At 37.4% G+C, this 13,736-nt stretch overlaps 1 protein-coding gene across 9 annotated transcripts in view; it reads left to right on the forward strand.

Annotated features, from left to right (window-relative positions):
* The window catches only part of B3galt1 (beta-1,3-galactosyltransferase 1), a 529,565-nt gene that overhangs the window by 458,254 nt on the left and 57,575 nt on the right, over window positions 1-13,736 (forward strand). Inside the window, exon 1 of one of the 9 annotated variants that reach the window (XM_063259217.1) lies at window positions 9,227-12,352. The exons of the other annotated variants lie outside the window; for them this stretch is intronic. The gene's annotated coding sequence lies outside the window, so the exon portion shown is untranslated. Of the gene's footprint in view, window positions 1-9,226; window positions 12,353-13,736 lie in introns of those variants that run through there. 9 annotated transcript variants of the gene reach the window in all.

A 13,736-nucleotide genomic window follows, 5' to 3' on the forward strand; every position in this document is an offset into this window, starting at 1 on the left:
TACCTTAACCTGGCAAGTACCCCAAGCCCATATCAAAATTAGATTATACTAAATATATGTAAGACCAAAAAACCATTTAGTTTGCCATTTTCATCTCAAGAGGTTTTTTTTTTTTTTTTTTTTTCATTTTCTATTGACCTGGAGAAACTACAAACCTCTGCTATTTGCTTGTGTAGCTTCTTTGTGTTTATTCTTGAACTTAAGCTAATGAACTGGGTTTTAATTACATTAATAAACTTTCTTAAAATGAAGCTCACAATCAAAGGAATGCAAATTAAAGTAGCATTAGGATATTAACATTTGGTTCTCAGAGCAGAAGTATTAATTTTTAAATGATAATGCTCAATGCTGATAAGGTTACCTTTAGATAATCATTCCTATGCACAATTTATAGTAGTAAATTTAACCCTTTTGGGAAGCTTTAAAACATTTCCACCCTTTAAGCCAATAATCTGATTTCAAAAACTGTATAAGAAACCATGTAACCATGTGATGTAAACCATGTGATGGAGTATTTTGTGGGGAAAATTCCATCTCATCCCCATCCCCCACAATCCTTCCATAGAGATTAACAAACTGTTAAAAAAAATCCCTGACTTTGGGATTGGAAGACCCAGGTTCACATCCGAGCTCTGTCGCTCACTTTTCTTAAATCTCACTACTCTTGTCTCCCCTAAAGCATGAGTGACAGAACTGATGACATAGTATTTTCCGAGCAGTAAATCAGAAAAAAAACAAGTAAAATGATCTAGGTGTGGTGCTGACCCAGAATAAACACTCTATAAATTTATTTAAAATTAGATTCGAAGACTAGACTAGAAATGGATTCAACAGGATTACATAGGTCAAGAACTGCACCATATCTGACGTAATTTGAATACTTTTTTAAAAAGTTTTTCACCTTCAATTTAGTATTTGGTCTTGTTTTGTCTTTGGAAGGAAAAAAATTTTCCTTAAAAAACTATCATTTGATTTGGGTGTCCACTTGCATGTTAGTTCTCAAAAATTTACCATCCAAAGCCACACCTCCAGTGATCTGCTTCATCCAATTAAGTTGGACCATTCAGCTAAGGAACTCATCAATAGATTAGTCTACTTGAAATTAACAGCTTCACGGTCCAGAGTCTCCTAAACAAATTAAAGTGACAATAGATTGTCCATTGCAGTTCCCCCTACAGAGTTATCTTCCCCAAATAATTATCGCTGAGTCTAACGTTATAAACACTGACCTACTACAAGAAGGAATATAGAGATGATCTGTAACATGTATCCATGTATCCATGTATTACACGCATATGTGAATAACAGTGCAAGGCACCACAGATAGTTTAGGCAGTTGGTAGGTGAACATTTGCACCTGATCATTAGTACAAAGAATTTCCTCCATAATGCTATTAGCTTATCACTTTCCTTGTTTTATCCTTCTTTGTTGTACTCTATTGTATCCTTTTTATTTCATTTTGCCAATTACCTTTTCCCTTCCATCAACGCCCTCATGTGAATTCTATTTTGTTTTCTACAGCCTACCTTATAATTTTTCCTTCCTATACTTTTTATTGTCATGTTTAAATTTCTAATTTTGGATTAATTTTGTAGGATTGGGTTTAGTCCTCTGTGATCAAAGTGTTAAAACATTCTTCCTTACGAAATTGTGTGGAAGCACAGAACTAAGCATTGCTTATAATGGACATGCAGAGAAGACTGTAGGTTTCTTTCTCCAACATTTAGAGAGCCAATGGCCATTTTAACGTTGGCTACTCTCTTTTGTATTAGTATTTTGAGACAATTTAGGATTTTGTTTAGCTTTTTTGTTAGTATATGTTTGCAATACATAATAATTATATTCATCTTTGGCAACTGGTACATACAGAAAATTTGTCTTTCAATGAGCAGAATCTTATGGATTTTTTAAAACAACATTTCACATATACACAGAAAAAACTTATAAAGGAGTACCAACCTGAACAAATGGGTGTGGGTGGCAAATCCTTTAGTGTGAAATTCTCTGTGAATTGATAAAAATGTTAAAGCAATCCATTTTCTCTACTCATTCTGTTCTGTTGGCTGAGGAGAAGAGATGAGGCAGAGCTCCCCTTAGCACACTGGAAAGGTTAGGATACATAGGCTTGGTTTTTCCCACACATCTCATCACCTCTAGATGAGGATGTGACAGGTTTTACTATGACACCTATCAATCCTCACTAATTAGCAGTAACATGTGCATGTGATGAATATGACCAGAATTAGATGGATGCTGGAGCTACACAAATGTAATGTACTGGAAAGCCCAAAAAAAGAATTAAGAAATGTTTGCTAAACAAAACTACATCTTTCTTTTATGTGCTTATTTTTCCCCTTCAGTCATGGAATATTATTATATGCCAGACATGAGTAAAGTAATTTGGATAGCATGTCTAGTTTATTTTTTTCTCTCTTCACATTTTAGAGGCTTTTAAAAACAAGCCACATAGCAGAAGAAAGACAGGTGGAGCAACTTGGAATTGCTTGCCATGTGTAGACCTAATCTGAATTTAATGATCTGCATGATTAGGAGGGAATGACAGACTCATCAAGAAGCAAGTAGAAATGTTTCAAGTTGGTAAATATTTTAAATCCAACAGACTGCTTTAAGTTACCTGCTATGATAGGTGCATTTCCTTTTCATTGTGGAATGGGTCTGAATTGTATAAATTCACATGTCATTTCCTGTGTTTCTAATATAGTTGGTCTTGCTCGGTAACTTTTTTTTCAGTGTTTGGTATTTATTGATCACAGATACTATGCTGAGACTGGCTTGAAATACTAAGATGCAAGCTCTGAGGGGCCTGTTAGTGCCTCTCACAAGTTTGTACATACTGGTCATTCCAAGTGTCTAAGGTTTCTGCAGTTCACTGCCTAGCAGGCAGGGCAAATCTGAGTATCTATTTATGAAAACAATCATCAAAAAGAACAGTAAAAACCAGAGCATCATGTATTGTATTGTTCACACTCTGCCTCTCAAACTTATAAATGTTATTAATTCAGAGTTATGAGATGATAAAGTTCTATCCATCTGTTCAGAGAATTGGGAAAAACTATTAAAAGCTTTATCACATATGTAACTTCTTTCATTTAATATCACAAATCCTGAAAACATTCAACACTTGAAAATATATATCAAAATGACAGTGTGGACGTTAGGGAAATTATTTGATTGCTAGCTGCCAAGATCTATCTTTATTGTACATATTGAAAATCTCAGGCCAATTTCAAAGATTCAAGAAAATGTAATACAAAAGTTTATTTTTTTTAACCTTAGCAGTGTAACTTTTGTTATATTCTAGAAATTGCCTCCAGACAACTAATCAAGAGTTCAAAGCAGCTTTTGCAGCCCTAGACTTTCTGTGGCTCAGAGAATCTTGAATAACAAATACTTACAGATGGTAATTCTCTGCACACAATGTTTTAGATTAGACTTTGTAAGATAGAGTACTAAGAGATTGAACTATGCACTCTAGGAGTGGTTTGAGGGGATTGGTGTGACCAAATCCCTGGTCAATCATCTCTAGTCATAATTAGTTTTGACTATTGAATGTAATGTACTCTAATTTTCTGTCTGTGTCTCTCTGTCTCTCTCTCTCCCCGTCTATCTCTGTCTGTCTCTGTCTCTCTCTCTCTGTCTCTCTGTCTTTATCTCTCCTCTCTGTATTTGTCTGTGTGTATGTGTCTGCATATGTCCGTACTTAGTAAAAAGAAAATTTGACAGTATTGCTTTCAACAATTAACTCTGGTAATCATGTTACAAGAAAGCCCTTTTGAATTGTAAGAACTCACTAACAGAGAAGCAGCCATTAGGATGGCTTCTACACACAGCTATACATTGCTTACTCTTCCAAATGATAGTCAGTTCCAACAACAGCACAATACTCAGAAAGCCTCTAGGGACTATCACATCTTTTTCTCCATCCATCTTGATGTACTCTTACAGATGCCCACTTTTTTGATAAAATTCTGTTCATTGGCTAAATTATTGTACTTTAGAAGCACAGTTATCTTCTCAAATTGTTTCCTGATACTACCAACATGCTATTTTTTGGAACCAGGGAAATGATTCAGGTTAAAGTTTCAATGTGATTTCAGTTCTGCAGATGAGATGGTATGTATCTGGCCGGCAGCGTATCTATCAGTGTGTGAGGTGTCACTCTACAGGCATTGATATAATATACCAAGAGAGACCAGGAAAGGGCTTTTCAGAGTTACCCATGAAAGTTGTTGTGTCCATGTATCTGAATCAGTGGGCTGACGACCAAATAGGAAAAAAGTTCTTTCACATAAAAGCAAAATTTCAAAGTTAAAGATCTCCAGCAGGGTGCCTCTTTTCATTTCTTTCACTAGTACCAGGACTGGCCAATAATTGAGGATGCCACATATTTGAAAGAAGCATCCTATAGTTTCTGGGTAAACCTATGTATTTCATAGTACTTGGTATTCTAAAAGTTGAGTATGAATATTATCCCACAGATTTGTTACTTTTGGGTTTATTTTGCAAACCATGCCCAGAAAAAATTAAAGAATCTTATCTTATTAAATCTACTATGAAAATGATGTACTGATAACATTCTATGGTGTGGCTGAATAACAAAAACATTCTGTCTTGTCAAAGAAGCCAGACACAAAAAGCCACCTACTGTACAATTCCAGCTATATGTATTGTGTAGAGTAGATGAGATAGAAACAGAACACCAGTTACTGCTTTTCCAGGAGCTAGAGGGAAGGAAGAATGGAAGTGACTGCTTAACAGGTCCCTGGTTTTCTTTAAGGATGATAGTGATGTTTTGGAAGTCAGTAGAGGTAGTGGTTGCACAAACAGTGAATGGACTAAATACCACTAACTTGTTCACTTTCAATTCTATCTACTATGGATTTCACCTCAATTAAACAAAAAAGTTAAAACACAGGAGAGATGCATTATTAGGGAAGATACAGAGTCCACCTAGACCAATACCTAGACACCTCTCAGAAAAACTTAAGTTATATAGCAAAAATATTTAATTATTAAATATACACAAGGCAGTTTGTCAGTCTCCAGTAACAAATCAATGAACTTAAATTAGCCCCATCAAGGACTTTTATCATTTTTAATACTCATAGTCCTACATTATTAAAATTAGGGATGAAGAAAAAGAATGATTGTGTGACCATTTCTGAAATCAAGCCAAGAATAATATTTTTAAAATATTTTAGGTGATGGCTCTTTTTAGAAAATATACCTTCTCTTCCTTGAAAAATTTAATGGATTTCCTTACAAGGTCTTTCCAAAGTTAAAGATTTATATGCTATTTCTATTTTATGTTAAATTTTGCCCAAATAGGTACAGTACTCGATAGAATAGGGTACACACTTCTTTTCTGAAAGTTATATCTGGATATTAGGTACAGTACTCAATAGAATAGGGTATATGCTTCTCTTCTGAAAGTTATATCTGGATATAAAGCTTCAAGAGCCAGAGAGGAAGAAGAAGATACAAAGCATTTGAAAAGTCAAAAGAATCTTGGTCAGTGTCTGATAGCCCCCTTTCCCTCTCAGGGAGGAAATGGAATATAGTTGGTTCTTCCCTAGTTTGGAGCCCTTGGGTGGGGTGGGAGGGCTGGATGCCTCATGTCCATGGCTTTAATGGGCAAAGCCAGAAGTCAGAGATCAGAAATTAGGGCTTTCGTAGAGCTGAAATTTAAAACTAGAATTCTTAAGTCTCATTCTAAGTCTGGAAGGCAGAGCCTGCAAGGGGCATTTAAGGAAGAATAAGAGCAAGGCAACCCCAACAGTTGTGAGGAGAAAGGTAATGCCCTGGTGACTTTTTTTTTTTCACTTTTATTAGGATGCATTTACAGCACATAACAATTACATTCACTGTAGGAGACTAGTACATGTACACAGCACATTTTAATTCTCTTCTTTGCCCACACCTCCTTTTATTCTTCCAGAATCAGGTTCATTTATATGTAAGACCTCATAAAGTTAATATCATATACACAGGTTGAAACCCTGGCCAGTAAGCTGAAGAACATACGAAACATTTAAGCCGATAATACTAAGTCAAGGTACACTTTTAGGTACATTGTCTACACTAGATTACAATATGGTTCTTTCTTTCTCTTTTTCCTATTATCTTTTATTTTGCACTATTGAGTTTTTCATATAATAGGAAACCACACGATCTTTAAGCTTGTGTGTCTGAGTTTTATTAGACATGAATACTTGGATCTGGTAGGTATTCAAGGTTGTGACCAAGCACGAGAGACATGGGTAAATACCAGTAAAGAGTAGAGGAGGCAAGATTACTATCTCCAAGTATAGATCAGGAAATGTCAACACCTGACTCAGATAGGCAAGACTTTTTCTCATTTGTTCATTTGCTTTTGTTGTGTTTGCACTGCTTGGGTGGCATCAAACCCAGGTTCTCGGTCCCAGTGCTGGGGAAATGTTCTACCACTGGCCTCCACCTTCAGCCCCAGGCTTAATACTCTGGGCAAATATTTCACAGATTTCTAGGATATGAATCCCACAGATACTTTTTGAGACAAAATCTACTTCAGACTTTCAATACAACAAAAGAGCTTATTCATCCAGATAAAAGTGTTATATTTATCTTGGTCACTTCATGAGTAAAACAAGTAATTATAAGGTTCGGGATTTAGCTCAGCAGCACAAGTGCCTGCCCTACAAGCACAAGATTGTGAGTTCGATCCCCAGTATCAAAAAAATAAATAAATAAATAGAAACTAAGAAATAAAGAAGTAATTATATGTACTTCCCATCTCCTGGCAAAAGACAACACAGCATGCATGTCTATATTTGCATGCATACATGGAAACGTATAGAAATATTTTTCCAAACATGATTTCTAGAAACATGGAATGGTTTTTGAAGCCTTTCTAAATATGTACAATTATGTTTTCTCTCAAAGTCTTATTAGCTTCTTATATCTATAAAGTCATGAAATTATTTTACTTTAAAATAAAGAGAAAATAATAATATGGTCAAAAAAATAAACCTTTTAGCTTGAATACTAGACTTAACTTCTGACTGTATTATTTATTTGATTACAGGAAGCCTTCCCAAATGTATGAGCAGAGAATCTGGTGGGATATTTAATTTATGGTGGTTTGGCAGAGAACAAGAAAGCAAGCTGACTGCTGTAGGTTCTGTATTCATGGGGGAGTAAGGTAGACAATTTTAAATGTACCACTTCTACCTTCTGTGAGTTCCCTGATTTCATACCAACCAAGTGAACTTAAAAGAAAAGCAAAAGTGATTAGAGAGAATAAAAAGAGTGTAAAAAGAGCAAGCCCCTTTCAATGGGATTTAATCATTGGACACAACAGGAATACGTACACGGGAGGAAAAACATACCAAAGTTCGTGATCCACCAGGGGGAATTTTTTAATTTACCCTTCATGTCAGCTACAAGTGATGATGGTGAAAGAGAAGATGGTAAAAGCTGAGAGTCTGCAATTATTATTTCCTTGAGCCAAGGGAGGTGCACGATCCATTACTTTCCCATTCCACCTCCACCTACCGCCTGACTCTGAGTCACTGCGTGCTGCCTCCGCCAGCGGAGTGGGAGTTATTATTTTTTTTTGAAACCTGAAAGAGTAAAAAAGGTGTTCATTTTCCACACATTCCTTATCCTGAAGGTAGCTGAGAATTTATGCTCTTATCCCCAACAGGGCTGATGTCTTTCGGAGTAAATAGTAAGGAAGGCTGAGAAAACAGCTCAGCACTGACCCTGTCCATATTGGCTGCCCAGTGAGAGGCAGAAGAGCGAGGCTAGAGGTCAAAGAACCCCTCTTGCAAATCTTGTTTCGAATGCCAAGTCCTGCAGTCTGCTGAAATAGGATTCAGTAAAGTTGCTGAGGTCATTAACTTCCTCTGTCTTGAGGACAACACCCATCTCATTAGATTTAAAAGCAGCTTTTCCAGGCCAGTAACCTCTTGCCAAAGCCAGGGCCACTGTCTGCATACAGCAGAAAGGAGCTCTATCTTTTGCAACATCCATGGGGACAGATTCTGAGGAGAACCAGCCGTAGTAGCTGTAAACAGAGATGAAATAGATGACACTGAGGGCTCTGAAGCTAGGTCACAGAGCTGTGACTACCAGAAAGCAGACTCCTTGCGGTCCTCTTGGCATGGTGGCTGCTGAAGACTTTGTCCACAGATTGTTGTTTTTGAGGACATCTGAAGCTTTCTCATTGTTTCAAGACAGTAGTCTAAATATTCACAGAGGTTTAACAAAAAAAAAAAACAAAACAGAGATGCCCAGGTGCCCTCTTTCCTTAACAGTGACACTGCTAATTAGAATGGTATTTTTAGATAGTGTTCTGGCACCACAAGAGCTCAATAAAATGATCATGCCCCTTGCACTAAGCAGGCTCACCTTGGGGAATTATCTAAAGAAAATAGCAGTTAAGCCTTCTTGTACAAAGATGTTTATAGCCACCTTATTTGCAACAGCACATTGCTGGAAACAACCCAAATGCTCAACAATTAAGGAGTGATTAAGCAAACTTTGGAACTTTAATATGGTAATAAAGTCTGTGGCAATGAAAATGATGAATATTTGAACTATGTAAACACTTAGAAAGCCTATGTAAAACAATGCTGCATTAAAAAAGGAGACCATACAATAGTCAGAGCACAATAGAAAATTAAGTACTTGATTATCGCAATGTCAGTATCATTTCTTAACAACGATAAGCACAGAAAAAGTCACAGTGTAAACACAGTATGTCCCTTATCTGAAATGCTTAGGACCAGAAATGTTTCACATTTCTTTGGCTTTTGGAATATTTATATATGCATAAAAGATATCCTGGGGTTGGAACCCAAGTATAAACACAAATTCATTTATGTTTCATTCGTGCTCTATATACATTGCCTCCAGTTGTTCTTATGCAGTGTTTTTGTTGTGCCTGCGTTTCATCTGTAACCCATCATGTGAGGTCAGGTGTGGAATTTTCTGCGTGTAGCTTAATGATGACTCTCAAAAGTTTTCAGGTTTTAGAATATTTTGGATCTCAGATTTTTTATTTATTAGGAGTGCTCAGTCTGTATATAGTTAGTGCTCAGAGTAAATGAGGTTTTGTATTTTTAAGGAAGCTTAAGGTGGTGTTTTCATATTTTTCAATAAAGCTATTTTGAAATACTGTATAGTATTTTAAATGTTTGTTATTACTGTGGTATAGAACACGATGAAAGTATCCATACCTATTAATCGACTAGTTCATTTGCTCTTTACTTCTGACCTATACCATTAGGTCAACATGGAGAAGTCAGTGCTTTAAAACAATATGGAATTGGCCTTACCTAGTAGTTAAGTGCTAACTTTTCTTCCAGTAATATCCACACCTGAATCAAAATATAAAATTAAGATTAAAAAAAAAGCCAAATAGTCAAGCAGAAGAAAACTTAGAGCCAAAGACTATCTGAGTAAGGTCAGATGGAAGAACCATGAGAAGGTGTTTGCTCCTTGGTTTACATACCCAGTTACAAACACAGAATTGGCTGACAAGCAATTCTGAAAGGGGCTTTAGGTGCTCAGCGCTTCCAGGGTCAGTTTTTATTCTGCAGTCTTTTTTCATATTTCACAGTATAGTGATACAGCTACTCCTTGGACAGGACCCACCTTCGGTGTTCTACAAAGGGTCTGATACTATTCTAGGTTCTCTGGTGAAAAGAGGCTATGTAAATTCTGATATCCAGATGAGGGGCACCATGAGACACAGGCCTATGTGATGTTATTAGCAATATTTTGTTTCTTATTGCTGAAATAATTCACATAGCTAATTGCAACAGAACACATAAAATCCTTGAATGCCACGCTTCACTGAGCCTTCAGCATTAGTGTTTGAGTCTAGAATTATTTATGGAGGCCTTTTCTTGAGACTGTAGTGGTGTAACTCCAGCCTCACTGTTCCTTGGGATTTTTCATTTGAGAGAAGCATTCACTTCCTCTCTGTTCACTGCTAATGAAGCCAAATGAAGGAGGCAAAAGCCCTCTTTCAAGATTGACAAAACTTTGTTCACCTTTGGAACTTTTCTAAAACTGCTTTTCCAATTTCATATCACTAAACTCTTAACAACTGTTCAAATCAGCAAGAATCATTGATTCATGGGTGCTACATTGAAAGCAATTTCCACTCTTCATTTCCAATCATTCCCACTAGTCAGCTTTTCTAAATCACTATAGCTATTAAATCAACATGGATATAAATGGCAGGTCTGCCCCTGCAAATTTGGGTCAGTTTTGAAATTACAAGAGATTTCTCCAATGCAGCTCTTTCCTGTTAATGTGCAGTGATGGAAAGAGGACAGTTTTCAGAAAAACAGTGTTAGTTGCGACCTCGTGTAGGTTTTTATTACACAGATTCTCCAAATTCTCACCTGTTACACAATAATAATAGTATCACTTGCCTCACAGACAGTAAGGAGGGTCAAATTAAATATGGGAAACAGTAATTCAGCTCTATAGCCTGATTTGTCTCTTTAACAGAATGGTGCTGTGCTACCTAATGTGCTCATTTCCTGCATTTACTGCTTCCCTATTATCCTTGTTAAGAACTTAATAATATGACTCCAGGTTACTGCAGAAAAGTCTTCCACTTTTGATTATTTTTCTCTGTTATATTATGTATTTTAGCAAGTTAAATGGTTCTTTGAAGTGAGTTAAATGATAGACACTAAAAAATAAAAGAATCTTCATTCCTTTGTCAGTATACAGTACAGAGTGACATTTAGGCACATGAAATACAGTAGTTATTAGCAAAATAACAAGGATGTACTGTTCCATTATTCTCTTAGTGATGGGAAAGTATCTCCTTTTTTGAAACCTTTTTTGTCTATCTTCTTAGCAACCATAAATTACCTACAACCCTGGCAAATTTGTAAAGGAAGCAAGGAATGATTCTCAAATGTCAGTTCAAATAGAAACACTGAGGACCTTGACACTGCATGCACAAACCCATTCCCAGCCCAGAGGTTTGGTAAACATCTCAAGCATGCTGTTTCCTTCTTTTAAGGACCCAAGTATGAAATCACAGTTACAGATTGTTTTGCATTTTGATTAAATAGAAGCAGGAAATCTTTGAGCCATGATTACAACCTGGCCAGTCCACATTTTGATCAGTTTGAAGACCATTGTTATGGTTTATGCTTAAATACCCCTCAAAGCCTCATGCAGTTATAGGGCATGAGCCTTTAGAAGGCAGATGAATCCATCATTTGTGGTCTAGCACTGGTATTGGTAGTGTGAGTCCTGCACTCACCCAGTGGCAGGAAGCTAGCATACACTATAAGGAGGGAAGAAGGCCTGCTTTTCCTTTTTGCCCTTTTGGGTCTTGTCTCTTACAGCCACCATGAGCAGTTGCCCCGTAGCCATAACACCCTGCCTTGGTACCAGTTAACTGAACTGAAACCTTCAAAAACTGTAAGCTAAATAAACCTTTCCTTCCTTCATTTTGGGTGTTAAGTATTTTGTCTCAGCAATGAGAGAAAAGTAACCAAGACAACTACCCATAGCCATGATACCTAAATTCAGGTGTGGACATGTAACATGATATATTAGAGAAAATACAGGCTTTGGAGCCAGTGCTTGTTCCATTCGAGCTGTGTTGCCACAAATTAGTAACCTGACCTCACTGTCTTCTGCCACATGGAGAAAAGAACACGTATAGGATTGAAGTGGTATTTTTATCAGGAATATAGGTACTAGCAGGCTCTCAAAAGTGGTAGTTTTGTTGATGATTACTAACGTTAAGAAATAAAGCCTGCCAGCTAAATCAAATGACAGCTTTCTGATTCAATGGCATCTGATTGTATTTCTCTTGAATTTTTCTTATTATCTTAAGTTTCTGCTGAAGCCTCAAGGCTGACACATTAACTTGTGTACCATCATGTTTTAAGGAGAAATTCTTCCCCATCCACATAAGACTCCTGTATTAGTCAGGGTTTTACTAGAGAAAACAGATATAACACAAATGTATAAGAAATTACAAGATTGGCTTATGATGATTAACCACAGAGTCGAATGAGGAAGCGTGCAGAGGATGTCTGCAAGCAGGAGATTGAAGGATTATTGAATCCAAGGTCTGGAGTTCACTTCAGTGTCCTGTGCAAGTCCACACCAGCAGATCAATGGATCTGTGATGGAAGACTAAAGAATCTATGCTGGGAGACTGAAGGCTCTAAGGCAGAAACCGAAGAGTCTGCACTAGAAGCCAAGAGACAACATTCAAGCCAAAGGTGAAAAAGATGGAAGCGTCCCTAAAGAATCAAATCTCACCTGTCCTTCCTCCTTCTCTTTTATTCCATCCAGAAGGTGAGCCATCCTAGGGTGGGTCTTCTACAGCCTAGGTATAGAATTGCTAAGCTGACTTAGTTAAGCTTCTAAATATTTCAAGTTGACGCAATCAATCAACCACTGCAACACCCCAAAGGGTGGCATGATTCCATGGCTTCTTCAACATAATCCACTTCAGGGAAGGGCAAGTTGTTAAATGGTACTGAACTATAGCCATTGTTAACAGAATTTCTACTAACAGGATGTTTTAGAAGATAGAGCAGCCCTTACCCAAAGAGTAGGAACTGGGCAGTCAGCTCAGCAGTGCATCTCATGTTTCAGCAACAAGAGTTGGGTAGGAGATTTGAGGACGTGTGAGGGGTTAGCTGGCAGAGACCATTAGTAAAACAACCTACCACATGCACCAAAGAGCCAGCGTTTGGGTATCTGCCATCACCAGGAGAACACCCATCCCAGATTGCTGTAGCCAAATGCAGGTGCAAGTGTGCAGTCTGCTTTACACCCTCACCTCCTTCCTACTCCTGACTGGGAGCAGAGGCAGCCCAGTGGGGGGGTGTTGGGAGAGAAGAGCAGAAGAAGAATCAGACTTAGCCAGGAAATAAAAGCCCTGGTCCCACCCCAATCTAACGACTGACTGGATCTGAGCTTGAAAATAGAGTTTCTTTAAATTAGATGAGAAGTTGAAATTTTGATATAGATGACATTTGACTTTTCAATATCTTGAAAAATGAGACTTCTAATGCCACAAAGTGACCTGAAAATCTATGAGATGAACCCAAGATAATGGCCAAGAGACAGAAAGGAAGAACTTATAGCACAGAATTCAATACGAAGTGACGTGAGACAGATGAATTATTTTTTATGCCTGCATTTGACCAAGAACAGCTCCTACCTATTCCTGTGTCTGTTTCCCAAGGGTCCAATGTTCACTTGCCACTTGCAGATTCCAAGTGTGGAGATGACTTGAAATGGCACCAAAACTCTTCTGACACAGATCATTCCAGACCTGTAGCAGCTCCCTTAATTTGTTTCAAGATAAAGACCTTCCTGACATTTTAAAAATTGGTGCCAGCCTTTAGCGCTCATGTCACATAACTTATTTAATTCTATTTAATTTGACGCATCAGAAGACAGATTGCTATATCACACTTCATCTTTCCTGCAGCCTCAGCAGAAACCTATCATCATATCTATGCAACTTTATTGTATTACCTGTTTTTCTTCATGGTGGCCCTGAACCCCAGAAACGAGGGGTGTAGAGAAAGGAGCATAGGCATGGGAATCAGGCAACTCTAGGTCACTGTCTCTCACACTAACCATACTGTTTTATTATGCTTCTTAACTGCTCTGACCTTGGTTTTATTGCCAAAAAAAGACATTATATCTGGGTATAGGACTTTAA

Source organism: Cavia porcellus, unplaced genomic scaffold (genome assembly GCF_034190915.1).
Source record: "Cavia porcellus strain 051 isolate PalLab524CR breed Dunkin Hartley unplaced genomic scaffold, mCavPor4.1 scaffold_12, whole genome shotgun sequence".
In the NCBI taxonomy this organism is placed as follows: domain Eukaryota; kingdom Metazoa; phylum Chordata; class Mammalia; order Rodentia; family Caviidae; genus Cavia; species Cavia porcellus.